We start from the raw sequence: 27,271 nt of genomic DNA on the forward strand, positions 1-27,271 counted from the left end.
ACATCCGATCACCATGTACACAATAATGTAGATTAGCCTACTATTACCAGTAATGATATGCGGAATTTGGTTGAGATATATCTTTTTGTATTCAAGTTATTAAGTCGTCCTAAGACTTAATTGTCACCCTATAACGTACCCTATTTTATGGACTCAGGTTGAAAAGGCACTTCATCGAATCTTGTAAGACACCCTGCTTGTTGCTTTTGGAGAAGCGATTGTAGATCTGTTTAAATGAACAACATTGCAGAACGTCCACTTAATGTATTTAGTAATTATTATTACATTTGTTGAGCTTTATAAGGGAAAAAATAGATAGCTTTACTATAATCATCGAAAACTATATTAAGTCAGTAAATAAAAAGTTACAAGTAAATGAATTGGTGGCCAGCCTCGCGTATATAAACATTTTACCCATAGTACTCGTATAAATGAAGATTAATCGAGGGCCTGTCAGTGAAAATAGATAGCCTATACGTGAGAAGACTAGTTTTATGGATCCCTTATCGTGTCTCAGAATGAATAATTAATGAGAAAACATTGTTTAGCAATCTTTATTTAAACAGGCAGGTCTCTAGTTTAATATTAACCACATATTTCCTTAATGAGATAAATAAAAATGCAGTTCATATATTGCACTAATTACAACATTTTATAAAAAAAGTTTTGTTCTAATCTACAGGCATTGTAAATAATTATTATTCAGAATCGCAACGGTATCTAACGTATTTTTGTTTTATAAATACACTGAGCTACGAAAATATATTTGTGGAGTGGTTGAGTGCCGTAAATTTCTGTAAACAAGATACAAAAATAATAACCCCAAGATCATTTAAAATTTATTGTTACTAACTCATCTCATCATTAGGTGAATATTTACTTGTTACAAATTAAAATTTAGGCGTACGTGACCGATCAAAATTGTGCTGTTGAATGATTTATTTTTCACTACTAATGATCAAGTACTAGTTAACAAATTCCGCATAGTTTGAAAACATTGTTTTTATTGTGTCAACACCGGTGCCCTCCCCCCCCCCCCCAACACGAAATTGTTCAGTTTATCCTCCACAACATGAGGACATCATAGTAGACGGGATGCAGTTTGTTGGTAACTTAAATGGAAAAAGGCCATTTTAAAGAGAAAGAGAATAGAGAAATGTAATAGATGTGTGAACGAATCTATGTATCGTGTATAGCGGAGTTGGGGATTAGTTGTCCGCTTGTCTGTGTTTCTGTCTGTGTGTAAGGGTAAACAACTCAAGAACCGTTGCACTAATAGTGTTCAAATTTTTCACAAATAATTACGGCACCACTGGGAAGATACCATTAATATTCTAGACAATTCCACTCAGTAGTAATTATAAAAAAAATACTTTTTTATATTTGTCCCATAAGAATAAAATAAGTTACATTATTCTTTTTATTTGTTTACAATTTGCAACTAAGAATTTTGTTGTCTACTATAGACAAAGAGAACGACTTGCTCTCAAAACATTTTCATTTATGGAGTTAACAGTTTGACGTCTATGAATATTATGACATAATAATTCTACAACTTCCAGGATAATTGTACGAAATGAAGTAAAGTCCTCAGTATCAGGTTAAAAAAGAATGCTTGCTAAATCTATGTTAATAAAGTTGTTTTTTTTTTACATTAAAATGTGATACTTGTACGATGTGTGATTCTTAGTACAAGTAACCTGTCAAAAGTGTGGCTTTACAAGTGATGTTCAAAGGCATGTGGTTGCAAGTCAATTACCGTATAGTCATAAGCCAGGTAAATACTTTACAAATTGTTATATCTTGTTACTAGATTAGTAAACAGTTATTCCATTTCAAGGCTGCAATCCCACGTTGATACACGCCTAGGTGAAGTGAACGCTAAATACCTCAGCAAAATACAAATACTAAATTAATTTAACAGGAAATTAAATTAATACAATTTAAACAACCGCATTTCAGCAGTATTTTTTCAGTTTTTTGGCCTTAGTTCATTATGATAATGGATGGAGTTAAATTTATTATAGATCGGGTGCTGTATTATGTTAAGCACTAAGATTTAGTGGTGGTTATGGGTTAGTAAATTATAACTGGTGAAATACATCTTAAATTGAAGTAAAAATTTGAAAATGAATCAAATAATGTTTTTCGGTCAAATAATGCAGTAGGTAAATACATGCCGATGCATTTACTTCGATGTTCGATGTTCGATGCTTGATGTGAAATCTTTGCGTGTATGCCTTCAATTTAAGACCTCAATCATGAAAATCGGTCGGGTATAAGAGCCAAACGCACTCGGAAAAGAGAAACCTAATTTAACTCCCATAAAAATACATGGGGAGAAAATTGTGTTGACGTATAAGCCTAGAGGGGTTAAAGTGCATACGCCCATGCTTGATGGCAAATCTATGTGTGCACACCTTTAATTTGAGACCTAAACCATGAAAATCGGTCGGGTAGAAGAGCCAAACGAACTCGGAAAAGAAAAACCAAATTTAACTCCCATAAGAAATACACGGGTAGCAAATTTCGATTACTTATATGTCGAGTGAGACTATAGATAATTATATGCCGATGCTTGATGGCAAATCTGTACGTGCATACCTTCAATTCGAGACCTCAATCATGAAAATCGGTCGGGTAGAAGATCCAAATGAACTCGGAAAAGAGAAACAATTTTTATTTAATTTATAAGATGTTTTGATAATACATAGCTTTACGTATTACTAAACCTGAACTCAACCCAAAATCCTGAGCATGATTGACTTCCATATCCTAAGAGGTAACAGGTCCAGGGCTGTCCTCTGTCGGAGGTTTGAGCTAACGAATAATGCCTATGACAGCGGCTTGAAAATACTTTTGTGGGTTGGTGGTGACTGCAGCTTCTGTCGACTTCTCTCTGGCTCTCTGATGACTGTTTTTCAACCAGCTAGTTAGTAGTTCATAGAATGATTTTTTGTTGCATTTGAATGTTATTGGAGCCAATAATTTGTTGTTGTTTTTACTTGTTTGTTATTTTTGTTAATTTATTCAGTTTATTGTAGCTTGTCGTTTATTTATTATAGCTCATTCAGATATTTATTGATGTTACTATTGTTATGAAAATACGTACAATAGGCCTACAGTAAAAATGTTTTGTTGAGATTGTTTTCATCGATTTGCTGATTTAGTTTTTAACAATGGTTTGTTGTTTTGTTTAAGATGTTAACTGAACTGGTTGTACCATTTTAGAGATATATTGGTACATTAGCTGCTAAATATTATTTATTTTTTGTTACGCTTAATTGTTTATTGTTACTTTTCGTCAGCCACTTGTTACATTTGTTATTTAACTTTTTAAGTTACTTTGGAAGAATAAATAAATAAACTTAAAATAAATATGGTTATGGATAGTAAAAATAATAAAGCTATAAAAAACTTCTTGGTTAATTTATTCGTAATTAACTACCGGAATAACGTTTTATAACACAATTAACAAGCTTTAACTTTCAATCAAAACACATGAACTTTAAATAATATAAGGATAAATAATGCATACCGTACTTTTAAATTTAAGAAAGGTAAATGATAAAAGTTTTTCCCGTAACCAAGCTTTGGCAGGGACTTCACAAGATAAATAGAGTTTCATTTCGTTCAGGGAAGCATAAGAGGAATTCAATTTTCATAATTTATTAGATTCATGTATTGTTTGGAGCCAATCAGTAATGCCCATAAATGTATACCATGTAAAACAAATTGACCGAACGCATTTTTCATTGAATGTACTAGTCGTTAAAACTTTCCTCACTTGGAGATATTTTAAGGTTTATTTGACGTCCCATAGCTAATAGACAATATTTGAAGTGTGTAAACGGTGCATTTGTGTAACAATAACAGCGTAAGCTTTAGAATAAACTGGTGTTATAATAAACCTAATACAGCTTGCTTTATACAAGGTTATGGCTTAGGTTAATAAATTCATAATACATATACTGTATGCTTGATTCGATGTATATAAGTTATAATACGTGTCCAATATTTTATCATTATTATGCTTTTGCTATTAATAATGTAGCCTACTGGACAATCATTTTTTTTCAATTGAATCAATTTAATAAAACCTAAGTTAATAACAATAAAAAAATTAGCAGTGGCATCTTTAAGAAAATGTTGGAAGCAACAATATATTACTGGAACATTTATATAATTTATAGATATTTAGTTCCATTAAATGGTAAAAATAATAAATGGTACAGTTAGGTACATAGAAAATAATGTTTCTTGAACTTAAATGTTCGTATGTTATAAATTAAAAGAGTGTATTCCTGCTATTTGCACGAACTTCAGCACATCAGATGGATCGTTGAGTTATTCAACCTGATCCGGTATTTATTCATCGTTTGGTTCCAGTGTTTACGCGTACGTGGCTTCATTTTAACAAATCTTTTTGTTTGACTTTGTAGTCTTAGTTATAAATTTTATCTGGTTTGGGCTTATGGATAGCAAGTTCTTTAAAAATATATTTGCAGTTTTTTCCTAATTATCTGCATATCAATATTTTTGCCACATTATAAATGCAACCATGTATTATAACGGTTTAAATAATAGTATGTGAACGTTTAAAAGAATGGGGTATTATATTTTTAATGTGTAATTTTAATGGGCGCAAATGTAAAAAGAATGTAGGTTGGTAACTTTAACCTAAGTGCATTGGTTGGACTTTATCATGAATTATTTATTTAAATCATATGTTTCTAGTGGTTTTTTGTTTTGTGTTTACTTTTATAAACAAATGTAAATATTAGTATGTTAGGTAGTAAAACCAATGTGAAACTAGTTCACCATTATTCTGAGAGATCAATATTTCTTTATGAAAGGTTCTTTATGGTAAGGGTTTATGTATTTACTTTGACCGATTTCATCTTATTTTTCATAATGAGAAAATCATCAGGAGAAATTCAATCTAAAAGGTAGCATTAGGATCAACGGTAAATTCTTCCCTTAACAAGATAAACAATAACTTTTTCTTTGGTTTAATATGTATCATTGATCAAATGTCTACTCATTTCATGTATGTAGCCGTTCAAGCCAAGTCATTCAATATACAGTAATAATGGAGCTCGTAAAGCATCATTTATTGAGTTTGATGACCTTCCAAAAGTATTGATATTACTAGTTACTCAGTTCTCCCAGCAGTTTGGACTCAGTTTAAACATTTACCTTCCATCATACCCTTACAGCAATGCTTATGTTGTAGTACCAGATCGTATGATTCACTGATTCTTTTTTTTAGACAGTACTGTCTAGTATAGTGTTTTAATTGAAACTTTGGACTATGTAAAGAGCAAGAAAGTACAAGTTTGAAGTTACTTTTTACCAATTCATCCAAGCATTATCAAAGCAATTATCTTTAACATTTAAAATCTAAATAAAAATATGTCTAAAAAATGAGACTAATAATATTTAATAATTAGGAGGCAATTAAGTAGTATGCCTACCTCAATTGTGTTTATATCGGCGAGTTCATTAACATTGGTAGAACTAGGAATATAATTTCTTGTAGATTTTTTATTTTATTTTCCTGAAGGTTTAGGTAAATACTTTGATCAAAAAATAAGTATGGGGTTATTTAATAATACCGTGGGATAAAAACACTTAAATCTCACGGTAATATATACATTTTCCAAACTTTTGAATTATAAAACATTTGTTTGTAACTGGGACTATAAATTTTCTTAAATCATCTCAGATATCTATTTTATACAGGGTGTTTGGTACTCAGTGTGAAAAAAAATTTTTGGTGTAAGTACAAAGTAAATGCAGTATGATGATGCATATAAAATGTCCCCAAGTCTAAAAATTAGCTTCCCAAAGAATTATTTTATGTTTTTCAAAAATAACTATGTTTTTAAACTTAATACAGCTATTTCTCAATTACCTGTAAATGGATTTGAGTAGACAATGTCATTTTCGTGTTCTACATTAAATTTTGAATAAGAATAATACAAAATGACAGAGGATCAGTTGTAAAAACTCCATCGTAAATAGATTCAAAGATAAAAATTAAGATGTCTGATAAAAATGCAAAAAACATTGGTCAATTGCATTTGTTCACACCCTGTATACAGGAAAGTGTCGGAATATGTTACAAACTGCGCCATTTTATAAGCTTTCCAACCATATGCTACACTATTGAGGTTTAGATATTTTTTTGTTTATTTTAGTGGTTTGAATGCCAGAAAACAGGGAACTTTTTTACTGTTTTTACTGTTCAAGCTGAAACAAAAATACAACTTTTGCTTAATACATGCTGACTTTCTATGTTTTAAATGATAAAGACGCCATGCTTTGTAGTCTTCAAACCACGAAAGCGTACATAAGCAGACAGAAAGCTCAATGGTGTAGCATATGGTTGGAAAGCTTATACAATGGCGCAGTTTTTTGAGCGGAGCGAGCGAAGCGAGCGAAGCTCTTATACGTCGACTCTTATGCATTTCGTAATACGCAAACTCCTCCTAGACGGATGAATCAATCGTTTTCAAATTTTGCATGGTGATAGAGACCATATCGGTGAGTGCCAACATCTATATGGCGTTAAAAAAGTCTCTCAGGAATCCGCCCCACTGGGTCTCAAAGTTTCAATGTAATCCTTATGGAAGCTGTATTTGACACATAAACAAAAACATATGATCAGCTGTTGACTTTTGAATGCAGTAGAAAAGAAATAGCAGATAGCATTAATCCACAGATATTAGAACAGAAACGGTATGGATCATAAATATAATCAAATGACGACACTAGCTTGAGGTCCGTGACGTGGTGAAGGAAGTAGTAAAGGAGAGCAGTCTGGAGTGTGGAAACTGTTTATGACGATTAGATTTAGGTATCTGCATTCCTAAAGATTTATAGGAAGGGAGGAAAACTGGTCCGCGACGTAGGAATTGGTGAAGGAAATAGTCAAGGCGAGCTGTAGGGAGTGTGGACTGTTTATGACGATCATATTAAGGTATCTGCAATCCTAAAATGCTATTAGAAGGGAAGGAAACAGGTTCGCAACGTAGAAAGTGGTAAAGGAAGTAGTAAAGGCGAGCTGTTCAGGATATGGAATCTGTTTGTGACCCTTAGATAAAGGTATTTGCAATCCTAAAATGCTATGGGAAGGGTGGAAAACAGGTACGCGACGTAGGAAGTGATGAATGAAGTAGTCAAGGCGAGCTGTCCGGAGTGTGAAAACTGTTTATGACGATTAGATTAAGGTACCTGCAATCCTAAAATGCTATAGGAAGGGTGGAAACAGGTCCACGACGTAGGAAGTGATGAATGAAGTAGTCAAGGTGAGCTGTCCGGAGTGTGTAAACTGTTTAAGGCGATTAGATTAAGGTATTTGCAATCCTAAAATGCTATGGGAAGGGTTGAAAACAGGTCCGCGACGTAGGAAGTGATGAATGAAGTAGTCAAGGCGAGCTGTCCGGAGTGTGGAAACTGTTTATGACGATTAGATTAAGGTATCTACAAACTTAAAATGCTATGAGAAGGGAGAAAACAGGTCCGTGACGTAGGAAGTGGTGAAGGAAGTAGTAAAGGCGAGTTGTCTGGAGTGTTGGATCTGTTTATGACCAATAGCTTAAGGTATCTACAAACCTAAAATGCTATGGGAAGGGAGGAAAACAGGTCCGCGATGTATGAAGTGGTGAAGGAAGTAGTCAAGGCGAGCTGTCCGGAGTGTGGAAACTGTTTATGACGATTAGATAAAGGTAATATTAAAGGCATTCCTAAAATTCTATGGAAATGGAGGAAAAGGGGTCCGAGAAGTAGGAATTGGTGAAGGAAGCAGTAAAGGCGAGCTGTTCGGGGTATGGAATCTGTTTATGACCATTAGATTAAGGTATTTGCAAACCTAAAATGCTATGGGAAGGGAGGAAAAGGGGTCTGCGACGTAGGAAGTGGTGAAGGAAGTAGTCAAGGCAAGCTGTCCGGAGTGTGAAAACTGTTTATGACGATTAGATTAAGGTATCTACAAACCTAAAATGCTATGGGAAGGGAGGAAAACAGGTCCGTGACGAAGGAAGTGGTGAATGAAGTAGTAAAGGCGAGTTGTCTGGAGTGTTGGATCTGTTTATGACCAATTGAATAAGGTATCTACAAACCTAAAATGCTATGGGAAGGGAGGAAAACAGGTCCGCGACGTATGAAGTGGCGGAGGAAGTAGTCAAGGCGAGTTTTTCGGAGTGTGGCAACTATTTATGACGATTAGTTTAAGGTATCTGTAATCCTAAAATGTTATGGAAAGGGAGGGAAACGAGTCGTGACGTAGGAAGTGGTGAAGGAAGTAGTGAAGACGAGTTGTCCGGAGTTTGGGAACTGTTTATGACGATTAGATTAAGGTATCTGCAATCCTAAAATGCTATGGAAAGGGAGGGAAACAGGTCCATGACGTAGGAGGTGGTGAAGGAAGCAGTAAATGTGAGCTGTCCGGAGTGAGGGAACTGTTTATGCCGATTAGATTAAGGTATATGCAATCCTAAAATGCTATGGAAAGGGAGGGAATCAGGTCGGTGACGTAGGATGTTGCGAAGGAAGTAGTAAAGGAAATGTTGTTCAAAGTGTGGGATATGTTTATAACCAATAGATTAAGGTATTTGCAATCCAATAATGCTAAGGGTAGGGAGGGAATAAGGTCCGAGACGTAGGAAGTGGTGAAGGAAGTAGTCAAGGCGAGCTTTTCGGAGTGTGGGAACTGTTTATGACGATTAGATTAAGGTATCTACAATCTTAAAATTCTATGGGAATAGAGAGAAACAGGCCCGCGACGTAAGAAGAGGTGAAGGAAGTAGTAAGGTGAGCAGTGTGGAGTGTGGGAACTGGGAACCCTTTGTATCAGTTAGATTAACTTATCTGCAATGCTGAAATGCTATGAGAAGGGATGGAAGCATGCCCACGACATAGAAAATGGTGAAAGAAGTAGTAAAGGCTAGCGGTGTGAAGTGTGGGCAATGTTTGTGGCAATTATATTAACGTATCTAAAATACTAAAATGCTATGGAAAGTGATGAAAACAGGTCCACGATGTAGGAAGTAGCTTAGGAAGTAGTAAAGTATGAGCATAATGTGAGAACCGTCTGTGGCAGTTAGATTAATGTATCTTCAATCCTAAAATGCTAAGAGAAGAGAAGGAAACAGGCCCTACGACGTAGGAAGTGGTGAAGGAAGTTTTAAAGGCTGGCAGTGGAGAGTGGGGGAACCGTTTGGGCAGTTAGATAAATGTATCTAATACCATTATATAGTCAATATACCAATATATAGTCAATTCTAATACTTAAATGCTACGAGAAGGGAAGGAAACAGATCTATGGCGTAGGAAATGGTGAAGGAAGTAGTAAGGCTTGCAGTGCAGAGTGTGGGAACTGCCTTTGGCAATTACATTAATGTATCTGCAATCCTAAAATGCTATGGGAAGAGAGGGAAACAGGTCCACGACGTAGGGGGTGATGAAGGAAGTAGTAAAGGTGAGCAGTGTTGAGTGTGGGAATGGATTAATGTATCTGCAATGCTAAAATGCTATGGGAAGAGACTGTAGACTGTAGGTTAAAATGATTACAAAGCACAAATCGATACATATTTCGATACATGCAATCGTTTACAATAGAAATTTACAACTGAGTTGTCAACAACTGATTTTTACTCCATAGAGGCTAAAAACGATCTTTACTCCCTAAAGAGTAAAAATGCTATTTTAGACCCGCAACGCATGCATTAAAAACGACTGTTTTTACTGCAGTATGACAAAACCAATATAGTATGAACCCCTGATGACTCCGCTCAATTTTGTGGATGCCTCTGCAAACGCCACCTAGTAACATATTCCGACACTTTCTTGCATACAGGGTGTGAACAAATGCAATTGACCAATGTTTTTTGAATTTTTACCAAACATCTTAATTTTTATCTTTGAATCTATTTACGATGGAGTTTTTACAACTGATCCTCTGTCATTTTGTATTATTCTTATTCAAAATTTAATGTAGAACACGAAAATGACATTGTCTACTCAAATCCATTTACAGGTAATTGAGAAATAGCTGTATTAAGTTTAAAAACATAGTCATTTTTTAAAAACATAAAATAATTCTTTGGGAAGCTAATTTTTAGACTTGGGACATTTTATATGCATCATCATACTGCATTTACTTTGTACTTACACCAAAAAATTTTTTTCACACTGAGTACCAAACACCCTGTATAATAATACCTTATATACTGTCATATTTAATGCATAGCCCGATGTAACGTAAATACGTACGTAAACGTATTACCAACTCAAAGTAATAGTATTTGAGGAACTCCATATTCAGTATATCAATGTAATCAATGGATATTAGAGAACAAGTTTAAATTAACTTTTAAGACGTTAGTTTTCCAGAACAGTTTCCTTAAAAAATATAATTTTCTTGCAAAATACCGAATTTGTGTGGAAAGGTTCTACAACCTTGGTAATTAGGTTTCTTATAACTCAGTATATCGAGGTCAGATTTCGATCTTCGTCCAGATACGGCAACCGGACAAGGTACATAAACACAGAGAACACGACTGGTCAGATGCCAAGTCATTAGCCTTGTATACATTGCACCGTAAACTCGTCCACTCTTGTTTTGGCTTGATGCAACTTCGATCTTCCAGATTTAACTACGTATTTATGTAAAGATTCATTCATAAGTCTCTACGAGCATTTAAACTTGTTAGCAAAGAGAATTTATCAGATTCATACATATGAATGAATCTTGTTAATTAATACATATTTTGTCTCACATACTAATTTCCTAGTTTTATGTTACTAACACAATAACCATTCATGTTTACACGCATGTTATGTTTAACATTTATGTTTTGATAATCAATAATTTTTATAGATTATTTTTAATTTTTGTGTTATAAGTGAACTAGCCTACTGTTGGACTTTTAGCTGGCACATATTGGGTTTTAGTGGTCGAGAAATCCCCGCACAGTGGTAACGTCGTATTTTTTCCCAATAATTATTTGTCTAACTAGTTGGCGAAGTGGCACCTTGCACTCGCGTTTCAGGTTATGTTGTTCCCAAAGTTACCAAAAGCTTATAAATAATTAGTCTTTCAAACACTATACAATACATTTTTAGGTTAGGTTAAATCCAAGTGCTAAACGGAATAGGAAACGCTGCACCAGCTGGTCATAGTAGTTGTATCTTTAAGTGTTGCCAACTTATTTCTAAACGTACACGTATTACGTACTTAATAAAAGCTCACGGTTTTGTATTGTTTGGTTGGAATACTAGAGTGCGGCAAAAATAATAAGTGCAACAAAATTAAGTAAATTGCAGCAATTAGCTGCTTTGTGTACTATAATCAGTGCAATGAAGCCCACTTTGTCAGGAAACTATAGAAAAACATGTATTTAACAAAGCATTCTACGATCTATGCCAATTGGTTATAATGTAAAATTTTTAGTTCTAGAAGAGAATTAAAGAGTGGGCTACTTAATTATTTAAACACATCATCGTGATAAAGGATTTCTTTGTTATGTTTTGGCTGTAAGAACAAATGGACAAGAATAATGTGAGTTAAACAAAAACAGAAGTTTTGTTTTATACGTTTTAACAGACACGCATGGAGTGCCGGATATATGCCTGTAAAGATCAGGAATACGTTTTGTTGATACACGTTTAAGATTGTTACTTCTTAGTTTATTAATTATGTTTACACAATGTATACATTATGTAGAACTTATATGTTCATTAAGAAAACGTAAAAATGTACCCGCTGATTTTCCACTGTTAAATTTAAAACTACTGGTTTGGTCGTTCTTTCTAATACCTGTACAAGATAATAAATTGATTATTACGGAGAAAAATTAAATGGAAGAGGAAATTTTAAAAAATCCATCCACTACAACTGTTTATTCATGAAAATGTTAATGTTTGTAAACTGGTGTTTAAGGAATTATTACGTATATTTAAACCACGACTTTTTAAAACCAATTATCATTTTCAAATTAGTTTCTTACTACAGTAACAGTTTGGATGTAGTCCGAAATGACAAGGTTAACATTGAAATACAGTATGACTCACATAATTCATTCATATCAATAATTTTGGTAACTCACATTGTAAAACAATCTCCTTTATTTATTCTAACTGTTAAGGTATATTCAATGTTGTAACAGTTGTGTATATGTAATGTTTACAAAAGTAACAATTAGAACTATCAACTATTTAACATAAGTTAGTTGACGGCTGACTATGTAAAATAGGATAGTAACAAAACTATGACAGTTAGTATAACGTTATTTATTTTTCTAGGAAATATGAAAATATCCATAGTTACAAAGTGAAAACCTACTTTAAGACTGTTTAAAAATATGTTGTCGCACGATCTTTCTTCGCAAAAAACAGAAAACATTAAATGTAATGTTTAATTACAGTGCAGTTTCACCTTAACTTGCATGTAAAATTAATATTGAAACAATTATTATAGTAAAATGGTGGGTGATTCAAAACTCATTCCCCACATTTCTGAACCAAATATAAATAGGCTATAACAACAATGAGACAACGTATTACAAATTGACCGAACATTGTAATTGTACATGACTATTTAGGATGCTGTTACCTAGTAACATTGATAGTCATGGCAGATTTATTCAGTTAGGCTTTCGCATTCGAGTAACAGAATTATCATACCTGTTATCCATTAAGCTAGATTTCTCAATAGTTGAACGTTTGGACCAGCTGAGGTCAAGGTTTTGTCAATCGATTCCTAATTATCACAATACACGTCACTATCTCTATAGCATCGATGCTTATTCATGTTATAAACTTTATTTATTTAGTTTTTACTACTTAATGCATTTTCCTTTCGGGCTGTTTTTTTATGTAACTGTTCTTTGTTTTCCACATGTTCAACATTTTAAAACTAATTATAATTACCACAGTTAGATATTTTTAATGGGTTTAATTCAGTTTTTGGAGAAGTTGTTATGTCTTTGGATTGAATAAAGAAGCCTACTAATTTGTTTGAAAAATAATTATTTTACTACTATTGTTAATTGTTTCAAGGTCTAAAACAATCAAAATGATTAATAATGCCATTTCTCGTATCCTTATGCACTATTAACACAGATTGATGACAAATCCTAAAACGTAACTGTTGAAGTTTTTAAATAATAGAAATCATACGATCAAATTAAAGTTCTCTATGTTCGATGATTTAGGAGGGTAAAATTTAAATTTGAATGGTTTACCCTTTATAAAACAACATATACCTGGTTACAGACTAATGATTGCGTTTAATGTAATATTTATAAGGATCATTTCTCAATGAGGTGTAAATAAACTATTTTTCATAATATTTTGAATATTCTAATAATTTTACGTTGTTAATTTAAAGTAGTACAATAGTGACATCCAGTTTACGAAGTCATTGTGAAAAAAATATCCAAATTCCAAAATAACTTTTAACAACTATAGACATTGTGTATCTTTTGGACTATCCACTCCCATTTTTTTTTCTTATAGGCTAGCATAATTTTAACGTTATCAGCAAACTGGCACTGACTTATCCCCGTTAGCTTGACATCAACTGTTATAATAGGTAAGCGATGGGAGTAACTAAGATATTTTATGCGTAAGATCACAAAGATTAAAACAAATTTTTAACCATAATTTTTACAGCATTATGAGCTGAACTGTTTTGTGTTAATTTCAAAAGGGCATAATCTACTAAACTTATCATAACCTTTCGAGTTGTTTTGTGTAAATGCGATGTTTTGGTTATTCTATGGGGTTTTAAAGAAAATCTCCGTTAAAATCCAATGCAATTCCTGAGATACAATGGATTAGTACCCATACAAAATTGCATTAAACTCAAACTACAGGAAAACTAAACAAAAAAAGAAAACGTATATTACATGTTCTATCAGATTGTCCTTGGCACCGAATGGGCAAAAGCCAAGCACATTAATATTTCAACTACCAAAGGAGGGCTGAGTTTGTTAGTAGTTCACATTGATGTATTGATCATGTTATGCCCAGTCGCTGACATTCGTCCTTGAGGATCAATCTAGTTTCACTTAAATCATGAAGTCTATCGCCGTTATGCCTATGCTTCACGAAGTTTTTTTTTTTATTTCAAAAGTTAAGAAACTTATAACAAGTTCCGTAACCGTTAGGTAAATAACAATGTTTTAATACTCTAAATTATTTATTGTGTAAGCCTTTCAACGTGGTTTAGACCAATAGTGTGAGATTTTGTGTTTTAGGTTAAAAATGGGAAAACGAAATTGTTACCCCACAAAATCCCCAACCCCCGCAACACATAGTCCGGAGCATGCTGGTTCAAGAGTTCGTTCAAATAAATGTATGTTTAAACATTTGTACCAAACTTTATCAAAATCGGATTTGTTTTGATCGAGTTACCGTGATACTAGACACACACATATTACAATATATACTGTTAGACCTATATGAATTGTAACGAAGTATGTTTTTGGCCTCTGGGGACCTCAAAAACTAAAAAGTATATAGGCCCTGGGTCGAAGTCTTACCATGAGACCTACGGTAATAGCTTATTAACGGTTATATGAGAAATTTCCACAAACTATTAAATGAAATATGCAGTGGTTGTATACATATGAAACAACAGTAAGAGGAAACAGGATCAACTTTATCTATAAAATTAAAATAACTAGCCGACCTGGGCTATGAAATCGCACAGAATCCATCTCAAATCCCACTTATACACAACGGTACCATTAAAGTAGCATTCAATTAGCTATTTTCATAAATACTGTGTAAGTGCATCGTTGGTTGAAGTATTGGTCAGGAATAGACATTTATTTATATTTTTTATAATTATCTTTTTCAATAACGATGTAAAGTTATTTCCGTTTATACATGTTTACAAGACCTCTATGAACACTATATGTTCAACCTCTATGATTATTTAATTATTTTTTAACCATATGTTTTTTATTTACTTTCTTTAATAATATTGTCTTGTATTAATGTCTTGATTAAAAACAGTTTAGTTTCTTTTGATCTTTTAATTTTAATCTAAATAAGAAATAGAACATGGCGCAGTCGAATGAAGAACCCGTATCCCTGAACATTAAGCCTCCTGAAGCCTTTTCCTTCAATCCTCAAGACTGGAAGACATGGAAGACTCGCTTTGAGAGGTATTATTCCCTTAGCAATTTAGCTCTACATTCTGGTAAGCATCAGATTGACATGCTTATATACTGTATGGGGGAAAAGGGAGAGGATATACTTAACTCATTCAGGTTAAATGACAATGACAAATCTAATTACAAAGTTGTTCTAAAGAAGTTTGACGATCATTTCCTTCCAAAAAATAACCTAATTTTTGAACGGGCTAGGTTTCTAAAACTTAAACAGGGTTCCATGCCGATTGAGAACTTCATCACAGACCTTCACAATCATGCAAAAAACTGTGATTGGGGTCAGATTGAAGAGGAGATGATTCTGATGGTTTTGATTATTGGTATGCAGGACGAATCACTAAGTGATCGTCTTCAACTTGAACCCGAATTAAAACTTAACACAGCTATTAACACTATCCGTAGATCTGAAGAACTAACAAGACAGAAACAAACACTAAACTTGGCTGACATAGCATTAATAAACCAAAACACTCAACATTTAAGTAAATCAAACATTTCTCCTGATAAATCAAACAATAATCGATACTTTAAGCCAATTAATGACAATAAAAGCCTGTCCAATGTCGAAAAGAGATGTTTTTGGTGTGGCTCGACAGTTTTACACAAAAGATTCAACTGTCCAGCTAAACAATACAAATGTGGGTTTTGTAAAAAAGTCGGTCATTTCCCAAATGTTTGCAAATCAAACAAAGTCAGTCAAATTGAATATGATGATTCTCCCCTTGAAAACCCCACCGAAAATGTTTGCTCTCAGTACATAGACCCTCAAATTGGCTCTGTTGACAAAACCGTACGTGATGATCCTTGGTCTGTAGTGTTAAATATGAACGACAGTGATGATGTTCTTTTCAAAATTGATACAGGAGCAGACGTAACGATTTTGCCTTCCGACATTAAATTTAACAAGAAAATCAAACTGAATCCCACATCCAAAACATTTAGCGGCGCAAATGGCCAAGCTTTGTCAATTTTGGGAACTGCTACAGTCAAACTATCCCATAATCACAAAACATGTTATGAGACTATATATGTTTCAAAGGGCACTTCCCAACCCCTTCTAGGTAAACCTGCAATAAAAAAATTGCAGTTACTTGCTCGAATCAATGAAATACAGCCATCCTGTAATGACTGGTATAACAGACACCCTAAATTGTTTGAAGGCTTAGGTTCTATTGATGTTAAATACAAAGTAGAACTGAAAAATAACGCCAATCCATTTGCAATCAACACACCTCGTCGGATTCCTCTTCCTCTTTGGGAATCTACTAAAGAAGAGCTTGAAAGAATGGTGTCAATGGGGGTGATTGCTGAGGTACACCATGCCACAGACTGGTGCTCTCCAATGGTTGTTGTACCAAAGAAGGACTCTAACAAAGTTCGCATCTGTGTGGATCTTACTAAATTAAACAGATGCGTCAAACGAAGATACTATCCTATTCAACCCATCGACATAACACTTGCCCAAATCTCAGAAGCAAAATGCTACTCTAAATTGGATGCTAATAATGGATTCTGGCAGATCACATTGGACGAAGAATCCCAAGATTTGACAACGTTCCTGACACCGTTTGGACGCTTTAAATTTCTGAAACTACCCTTTGGAATAACATCTGCACCAGAAGTATTCCAGGAATGCGTGAATCGAACCCTTAAAGGTCAAATGAATGCACTTGCGCACATGGACGATATAATTGTTTGGGGGAAAACTCAACAAGAACATGACTATTTCTTAGAAGAAGTACTTACCAAACTTGAACGTGCAGGCTTCACCTTAAACAGAGACAAATGTTTGTTCTCTCAAACCTCCTTAACCTACTTAGGTCACCATCTATCCGAATCAGGAATCAAAGTCGATGAGACGAAAGTCGAAGCTATAAGAAAAATGGCACCTCCAACAGATATTTTGGGTGTACAAAGGTTACTTGGCATGGTTAACTTTATTGGCAAATACATACCTAACAAAAGTAGATTACTAAAACCCATTACCGACCTTCTAAGTAGAAAAAACGAATGGTGTTGGGGGTTTGAACAACAGAAAGCATTCGATGAACTTAAAGAATTATTGGCATCTCCGCCTCAACTAGCATTCTATGACAAGGATAAACCAACTATGATTTCTGCTGACTCATCAACACAAGGCTTGGGTGGAGTACTTTTACAACAACAAACAGATGGAAATTGGAAACCTATTTCTTATATTTCACGTACTCTGAGCGAAACTGAACGAAACTACTCTAACATTGAACGAGAAGCTCTATCTCTAACATGGAGCTGTGACAAGTTTAAAGACTATATTGTGGGCAAGCACATCACGTTGGAAACAGATCACAAACCTTTAGTAAGTATTTTGACTACTAAAGAGGTCAATGATATGACACCCCGTCTTCAAAGGCTCAGACTTCGAATGATGAGATATTCCTACAATGTTACATATACTCCTGGCAAACATTTAGCAACTGCTGATTGTCTCTCAAGAAGCCCTGTAGCAACTAATGAGAGTTATGATTTGGATGAGGAAGTTGAACTGGCCATCCACACAGTAACAAGAAACATTGCCTATGTAACTGACATGGTTCTTGATAGAATTGCATCGGCACAGCGGGCTAGCTCAGAACTCAGGGTAATTAAATCTTACTGCTCAACTGAATGGCCTGATAAAACTAAGATTCCCGATAATCTTAAGCCATACTTCACAGTTCGGGATGAAATCTCTTTTTGTGACGGACTATTGCTTAGAGGAGAACGTCTCATAATCCCGACAACTCTTAGACAAGAAATGTTGACAAGAATACATACAGGCCACCTAGGCATAACGAAATGTCGACTTAGAGCCAACAATAGTATGTGGTGGCCAGGAATGTCACTTGACATTGAGAAATTTGTTAATGATTGTCCTAAATGTACTGGACATAGAACACAACATCATGAACCCCTTTTGCCCAGTGAGCTTCCATCTCGTCCTTGGGAAAAGGCAGCGATTGATCTCTTTAAACTTGAAGGAACATGGTTCGTAGTAATCACTGACTGTTTTTCACGTTATTTTGAAATAGCTACATTAAAAAACCTGTCAACTGCTGAAATAATCGAAAAATGTAAATCTGTATTTTGCCGTCACGGTATACCAATTGAGCTACGATCTGATTGTGGTACACAGTTTGCTACCAGATACACTGGTCTTGAAAACTCTGAATTCAAAAAGTTTGCTCAAAGCTATAACTTTAAACTTGTGACGAGCAGTCCAAGCTACCACCAAAGTAACGGTGCAGCTGAAGCTGCAGTCAAAATAGCGAAGAGTGTGCTAAAGAAAAACAAAGACGACCCATATTTGGCCCTCCTAACCTACCGCAATACACCTCTATCCACAAGTGGATACAGTCCTGCTCAGCTAATATACAACAGATCACTGCGAGATAATCTGCCTGTTTTACCTAAAAAACTTGAAATCAAACCCGATCCCTCCCAACTACAGGAAAAAGAAGATACTTACAGAGCATCTTACAAGAGAAACTACGATAGGCGCTACGCTACAAAAGAACTTCCATCGCTGCCTGTAGGTAAAAAAGTATGGATCCAAGACCTAAAAAGAGAGGGGATTATTATCAGCTTAGGACAAGAGCCAAGGTCATACTGGGTTAAGACAGGAAACACTACGTTGAGAAGGAATCGACACCACCTTTTGCCTTACAAAGGTAATACAACCAAACCGAACAATCCTATTCCTTTATCCATTAAAGATACAATGCCAGATACTCTGCCATTTACTACTGTTACTCAAACCAACTCGTCCCTATCAAATACTACTGAAAAAGCAACTACTACTCCATCTAGAACACCCCAAGATTACAGTAAATCTTTTTCACGATCAACAATTCCCAATCAAGAAGCTGCAATTAAAAAATCATCAAGAGGCAGAATTATAAGACCAACCAAACGATTTCCTGAATAAACTTTGAGAAAAAAAAAAACTCAAAGGGAAAGATGTTCAACCTCTATGATTATTTAATTATTTTTTAACCATATGTTTTTTATTTACTTTCTTTAATAATATTGTCTTGTATTAATGTCTTGATTAAAAACAGTTTAGTTTCTTTTGATCTTTTAATTTTAATCTAAATAAGAAATAGAACACTATATTTGAAGTAATAGTATGGCCATATACGATTTTTAAACCGTTAAACTGTAATTTTAAAATCGTTTAATCTTTTCTTATTATTAGATTTCATTGTTTTATTGATACAACAAAAACTTGAACATAATGTTTGGAATATATAAAAGAATGACATTGTATACTGATAAAAAAAAACTTAATTTTAGTAATTTGGTAACATAAATGCGTGGAAAAAAATCCAAAAAATACTTTTAAGTATTTCCACCATCATCATTATTCTATTTATGTGGAAGAATAATAATACCTGCATTTGTTACTCTAAATATATTCAATAAAGCTAAGCTTGTATGAGTAAAAAATTAAAGAAACTCGAGAAAAGTTGATGAAATATCATTTATTATTTGTATCTAATAAAATGGTTTCTTTGAATAAGTAAACCTGGCTTTGAATACTATAGACTTTGACAACGCATGGTCGTTATTTCCCTGAGGAACATGAGCTTTTGTTGATAGAGACATCTTGAACATAAAGACGAAATACTTTAACAAGAATACCTTTTAAGTTTTTCCTTCATAATCTTGTACTGCTCTTACCAGATCCAACAAAATTTTTAACATTTATATACTTTTAAATCAAACAGCACGATTTCACATTGTTTAAAGCATTGTATTTTATCTTATTAGTTAAAAATAAAATGACGGTTACAGAGTTTTAATAACTCTTCAAAGGAAATAATATGCAACTTTCAAAACCTGTTGATAAAAAATAATATAATTTTGTATGCAAATAATATTTACAGATTATTCCAATATCTCCTTTATGCTTATTGTGACACACAATTTTAAACCCAATGGATTTATTTGCTAAATAAATATTGTAAATAATGTTGACTTTTTATCCTTATTAAAAATAGTTCTATGCTAGTTTAATTTCGATCCATTCTTTTTGGGACACACATTATAATTAATAGGAATCAAATCGATGCAACGATGTTGAGAATATCTTGATAAGCAATGTCATATCAACCACCAATTTAAAAACATCTGTTTTTTTAGCCTATTTATTAATGATGTGGAATTGCGATGTGCTGGCTTCGGATAATGGAACAGGACTAAAAGCTTTTAGAGAAGTGTTGAGTTACTTGGTTGAATACCAAGTAAATTAAAATGTTTATATTCGACACCAAATACAATTAAACACATCTAAACTTCCTTGCGAAACATCTTATTACTTTACTTTAATTTTAAAATTTACTTATATTTATTTTTAATATATTTTATTATATTTTTTTTATTATATTTATTTATTATATTTTTTTATATTTAAGGTTTACTTATATTTTAAAATTTAAATAATAATAAATAATTAATCATAATAAAGATATAAATTACGTATTTAATTGCCAATAAACATGCTATTGAGTATATATTTTTATACTTTATTATATACATTCCATATTTGATTAGTCACATTCCGTTTATTCTTTAGTGTAAACAATAACTAGCTAGAATTTTTATGTAATTAAAAAGTTAATGAAAGCAATTACGATATTTAGCAATGCTTTCAATTTGCTATTCAAAGACGGGTTTAGTCCAACAATGAACGACTGAAATTAGAACATATAATTGCTTGGTCGAGTTCCAAATTAAAACAATGTCATTCTCTAGCAGGATTTGAGAGCGCTGCCAATGCGCCACCGGCACAAGCGGGCGCTTGTGCGATCGAATCACACATTGTCTTCATTTAATAGCATAATACTTCAGGAGTTTCACCTTAACCTAATGGACATTAATGAGGAAACAGAAATGTAGCTATGCAGCCAGTTGTTTATTTTGTTATTAGAATATGTTTAAACAAATCATCGATGAACATTTAAGACTGTGACAAAAAAACAAGAGCATTTAAAAAATAATTGTTATGCATGTAGTTTTTCTGGATAAAATCCATGAATTTACTGTTTGCATTAACCTTATATATAATACGTGAAGGCAACTTCTACGAAACACTACTTCTAATGGACGGATTTTTACAAACGACGTGTCAAAATAAAGTATTTTTTGTGAACACGCCCCCTTCCACAAATTCCTATAGTAAAAATCCTCGGGCTTTGCCCCACAGGCCATCAAAGTTGGAGTTTCTCCCATAAGATTAACATGTGGTAATCTAAATATTTAATAGGAAACTTTGTCCTCACTAATTTGAGAGAACGGCTGGGCGTAGAAACTTGGTAGAGGTGTCCAAAGAAAGGTCTTAGTCTGTAGATGAGTTATCAAAAGAAAAACTAATCAAAATCCCTTAGGACTCTGCCCCAGAAGCCTTTAAAGATCCCTCCACAAAGTTGTTTACATTTTGGCAGTGTGAATAATACTTTTTAATGAAACAGCTGTTCATTTTTAAATTGTATTTCAAACAACACACATTTTTATTGGGAGTTACTTAATTCTACCAAATAAGTATTTGCAATATTATTTTCTTATTTTAAAATTGTTTCTTCTTTATCATGTCATGTTTTGCAATATAACGTTCCATTACGAAATCATTGGAAATTCCTTTTATCACAGCAATTCTTAAATGATTTCTTATTGAATTATCTTATATCTAGATTGTACGGGTTGATGTCTGCCTTTTTCACCACTTTTGTCCACATTTTATCATATTATTCTACACATATCAAATATTTATGTAGAAATATCTGCTCTTATCGTGTCTAATAAAATCCAAACATAGAAACTTTGTCTAAAATGGTACCCATCTTGACAAATTATTTGTACCTTCCTATATTAAAGACTTTGGCACAGTAGTTTGGTAACATTATTGAAAATAACACGACATTTTGGCTGTTAAAGATTGTACAAAGAGAAAATACTATCTAAGCAGCTACTGTCATGACAGACAGGTCATATTCCTTTTAAACTGGATCACATAATTCTTTATAAGATACGTTGATTAACAATATTTAAACGTCAATATATACGTAACAGCCAATTTACAATATTTTAGCTTTTTGGAAATGCCCCATTGCTATGTCATTTGCATTATTTGTTATTTGTTATAAACGAGGAGGCCCCTAACAGTACAAGAATAAAAGCCAACTTCACTTCAAGTATTCCACTACACCTAACATTCCGTAGAGAGATTATATTGACAACTTTATGTTATTGATAAGGCTGAGACAACTAACTGACATCCCCTAGGCCCATGTCAAGGAACTCCTGCTTTAACAGTAAACCCACAATCAAAAATTTCTCAAAACTATGATAGGGGGTTCATTCATTGGCACAGAAGTACGATATGAACTGACGCGATGTGGCGAAGGAAAAATCAAACTTACGCTGTAACAGATATACCTCCCTTTGAAGTTAGAATATGTCTTCCCAAAAAAATATTTTCTTTTGAAATAAAATCATATTACACTGATGAAATCACGAAAGTGTTTAACTACAAAATATCCATCAATACGATTTTAATACTATTTAAACGTTCTTCCAAAGGAAGATGTACCATATAACATACTAATAATAACTCCGATGACGTACGGTATGGGGAATATTTTATTCATTGAATGATCATCCTAATTTGGCAACTAACGCAATTAATATCATTATTGTTTTTACACTTATTACTCTTTAAACAATGCTAAATGCTCAAAATATGTATATTTCACCCAATTTATCGCAGTTAGATGAATTAACGTAAGATTTGAAAGGAACCGTTGATTTCGACGGGTTTCACCTAGTTTTAATATTATATGTGATTATATTTATTTTGAGTGGAGAAAACGAATCAATCGGAGCTCATTGAGATCGAGCCTTATGAAAAAGTTGTATTATTATCACGCAACAATAGCTCAACACATTTCAACGAAACATACCAATGTTATTCTAAAATAGCTAACTTCCCTTTAGGGAAATTCGCTAAAACAGTTAAAAGGATTTTAAGGAAATAAATTTCAATTTTATAATCTCCTTAAAAATTCTAACCAGCTTAACATTTTACATTTTTAACCATAGGTTAATGGATTGCCAAGATGGTTGGATTCATATCATATCTTATCTTATCTTATCATCATATCTTAAATGATCTTATATCTTATAACATTATAAATGTGAAAGTTTGTGTGTTTGTTTGTTTGAAGTCCAATCACGCATTAATTACTGGTCGGATTGAAATGAAATTTCGTATAACTCACATTCCCGATTAGACCCTTCTTATCTCAACAGTACTTTCGGGCTCCATCCCAGTGGCTCTGGAGTCTCCCATGTCAACCAAATGAGTATTCATATTTAACAGGAATTCAAGAAATTGTCAACTGTTTCAACTACGCAAGTTGGTTCTATGATATAAAATAGCATTAAAAGTTATAAGATTAACCAAAGTAAACTCAAAGCCAAGTATAACTGCAATAGGCATGTTATACACCCCAACTGCGTACGAAGGACGGGTACTCTGCTAGTAATTATAAAGAAACAACTATACAAACTAAATATGTACAGTGAAAAGAAAATCATATGTGTAAAGACCACTGGTTAAAGAAAACGTCAGTATTTTGAAACTGCCAGTGATCCAATTGGTACATTATTTTACTGATTTTCTTTACGTAACATAAATGAGAACTAAAACAAATATTATTATCAACTGATTTTAACTTACCCCCATTATTTCAAGTAAAGGTTTGTCCAAAGCTAAGAAACACGTTACTTTACCATTGACTTAAACAAGAGCAAGTAAACTGCTCATCCTATTGTCAAATATGAAGCCGTTAGACGAGTGTAACTTGTTGAAAAATTTAAGACCGCTGATGTCGAGTAAATTGTTCACTCCGTAAAGATAAAAAGTAAGGTGCAGTTGGACGCTTTTAACCCCATTTTAAGACATATTATTAGAAGTCTTTTTTTGCCAACCAAAAAAATATTATCTACATTCCACACCATAAGGTGAGAAGTATGTTTTAGGAGTATGTTTAATCAGTTGACGACTTAAGTCTTCACAGCATACTGTTTTTCTATTATATACTCGTGGTTTGAAAACAGATTGGATTCCTTAAGACATCATTGGTTTGCATCTGTGTTCGATCTACTCAATTGGTGGACCTGTGACCCCATGCCTATTTATTATTTTATTTATTAAAAGGTCCAAGAAATAAACAAGTGTACAAACTCCGTAAGAATTTGTATTTTATTATGATGTGACTAACTTTCTGGGTAATTCTTAATGCAATATTATAAAGACAAGTGGTATTTGTTATCCACCTACCAGATCTACGAGGGTACAAACACGAAACACAAGGTTTGTAGGTATCTGAAACAATAAGAACATTATAAGAATATTATAAGAAAATATTTAAACAATATTATATGCATTGCTTTTTCAATAAATGTAATACATTACCCAATAAAACATCACATTTTATACCTCGTGACAGTGGGAACGTGGAATTATTACTTGACCGAGGAGAATATTTCGTTACTTTATATATATATATATATATATATATATATAGGGTGTCTAAAACCACCCGCACTCCTTTAAAACGAGGTAAGCCTTTCTTACAAACAATAAATAATACAGAACTAAATAAATTGGTCACGGTCTACCAAATGGTGATAATTTCAGATCTAAACTCACACCGGAAGTTTCCTTTTTTAAATGTAACACACCAATTTCGACCACAGAATCGGATTTTACGTAAACAATACATAAATTTTGTTTTCTACCTCTAATCCCCTACTAAAAGTCAATAATAATAGGTCATTCATCGGCCAAAGTTACTTGAAAAAATAATAGAGAAAAAAAAATAACAAAGATTACATAAAGACATGAAAAATAGAATAAGCTGTTTATTGTAAAAACTATAGTAATTGAGGAAAAGATATTTGGTAGACCGTGCCCAATTTATTTAGTTCTGTATTATTTGTTGTTTGTAAGAATAGGTTTTCCTCGTTTTTAAAAGGGAGTACGGGTGGTTTTGGACACCATGTAGGCCTATATATGTATAGGTATATATATATATATATATAGGTATATATATATAGGTATATATATATAGGTATATATATATAGGTATATATATATAGGTAAATATATATAGGTATACAGTATGCCAAGATTTGGAATCCAGTCCTTGGTCAAATTTTGAGGATCTAGAAAATAGTATTCCAGTTAAATATTTTAAATCCCCAATTACTTTAGGCAAGGTAATTCTGATTGTGGAACTAAAAAAAAAAATATTTCTTAAATTTAAATATACTAAAGGTTACAATTTGAATTCATATTATATTTTTAAAAATATTTCTTTTCTTTTTGTAGTTTTCGCTTATATATTAGCCTATGTTTTATCACCATGTATTGTAACATGTCAACTTTACATGCAACATGCAGTATGCAGGGTGTCCATGCTTTTTCATAATTATGAATAAATTACATCATACTATGTGACAGTAATTAAATGTTATTAGACTTAGTTTTAAAGCTCTTTTTATGGGGAAGTTTTTATACCTAATGTTACCTTTAACGAAAGTCTGCAATCTAGAATTAAGGCTCACCTATCATGTAGTTTGATACAATACTTTACGAAACACTAATGAATTGACAATCTGAAAATTATGATTTAATTATTATAGCAGCACATATAAAACCCGGCACCTCCCTTTCACTAACTTATTAAAGAATGATTATAATATAATAATTTTTCCTATATTGTAAACAATTCACATTCAACTTCGTTTTCTTGGATGATTTGTTTAAATTTATCGTTAATATAAACTAAAAACAGAAGTATTTTTATTAAGACACAACGATGAACTGAGCTGAAAACATTTTAACAAAGTTGAAAGCGGCTTTGAGCTAAGTTTCGTGAACTTTTGCAGTATTGCTGTCCACCGATCCTGTTCTAATTAAAGAGAAAATTAACTTTGTTAGAAAACTCCATCCATCTAACTAATTATATAAATTCATAATAATAATTATTTGTATATTTAACCATATTCTATCGTCACATAACATATTTATATTATTTAATATTAATTAATTATTAGTTCAAAATTAATTTAGTACTTTGTTTTATGTATCTACTAATGAACACCACAGAATCGGTGTTAAAATAAATTAAGTCAGTAGTTTAATATTATTAATTTATTTATTTTATTTATTTAGCTTATTATTTACAAGATTCATAATTTAAAATGACTTCGGTTGCTTTTAACTTCACGGAAATTAAAAACCTCTCTTACTACTTTTCTTGCTCAAGTCATCAACAAAAAAGTAATCAGTCATGAAAAATTACTATTTTTTCTGCTAATTGACACATAACTGCTACAGTTTACACTTGATTACAGTCGGAACTGGATCCTGAACAAAATCAAACTCGGTTTAAGTAACCCGTGCCATTACTACGTTACCAAACAATGCCCATTCTTATAACTAAGCTGTAGACGTTTACTTTTTGCTTTTTATTCCTATACTTAGTCTATGCGGAAAGCATTATTTTCGTAAAAACTTACGAGTTTGATTTTTCGGCCAGTCTGAACCTAAAAAAATCGTTTTCATAGTTATGTATGTGTGTGTGTGTGAGTTTGTAGCGGCGCACAAGCGAGGTCCTGACAAAAATCTGAAGCGCACTTCCGAAGACTCGCCGCACAAACGAGGTCTTGCACTCGAGACCTCGGATGTATCTGATGGTTTTATCTTGTTATTCTCCAACTTTATCGCCTGTTTAGTATGTTGTGTGTGTGTGTGTTTATTCATGTGGAGATGCAGACCAAACCTGTGATCAGATTTTGAAGAATTTTGGTTTGTTGGTACTATTGATTGATATATTGGTATTCTCTAAATCCCCATAAAATAACGGAAAATGGGTAATTTCAGGAACGGTACCATGGATTTTTATTAAAACTTTAAGTGTTATTGTCAACCGCTTACTCATTATAAGGGTTTTTGATAAACTAATGGGGGAATGTGTGAGGTTGCTTATTTGGTT

General features: G+C 33.0%; 1 protein-coding gene across 3 annotated transcripts in view; it reads right to left on the reverse strand.

Moving 5' to 3' along the window:
• Window positions 1-27,271, reverse strand: part of LOC129002891 (octopamine receptor beta-1R-like) — an 89,612-nt gene that overhangs the window by 34,841 nt on the left and 27,500 nt on the right. For all 3 annotated transcript variants that reach the window (XM_054431014.1, XM_054431006.1, XM_054431022.1), the window contains exon 2: window positions 24,550-24,594. The gene's annotated coding sequence lies outside the window, so the exon portion shown is untranslated. The remainder of the gene's footprint in view (window positions 1-24,549; window positions 24,595-27,271) is intronic.

The sequence above is a fragment of the Macrosteles quadrilineatus genome, unplaced genomic scaffold, assembly GCF_028750875.1.
Source record: "Macrosteles quadrilineatus isolate MER2022 unplaced genomic scaffold, UCM_ALF_1.0 Scaffold_1__1_contigs__length_201487025, whole genome shotgun sequence".
Taxonomy (NCBI): domain Eukaryota; kingdom Metazoa; phylum Arthropoda; class Insecta; order Hemiptera; family Cicadellidae; genus Macrosteles; species Macrosteles quadrilineatus.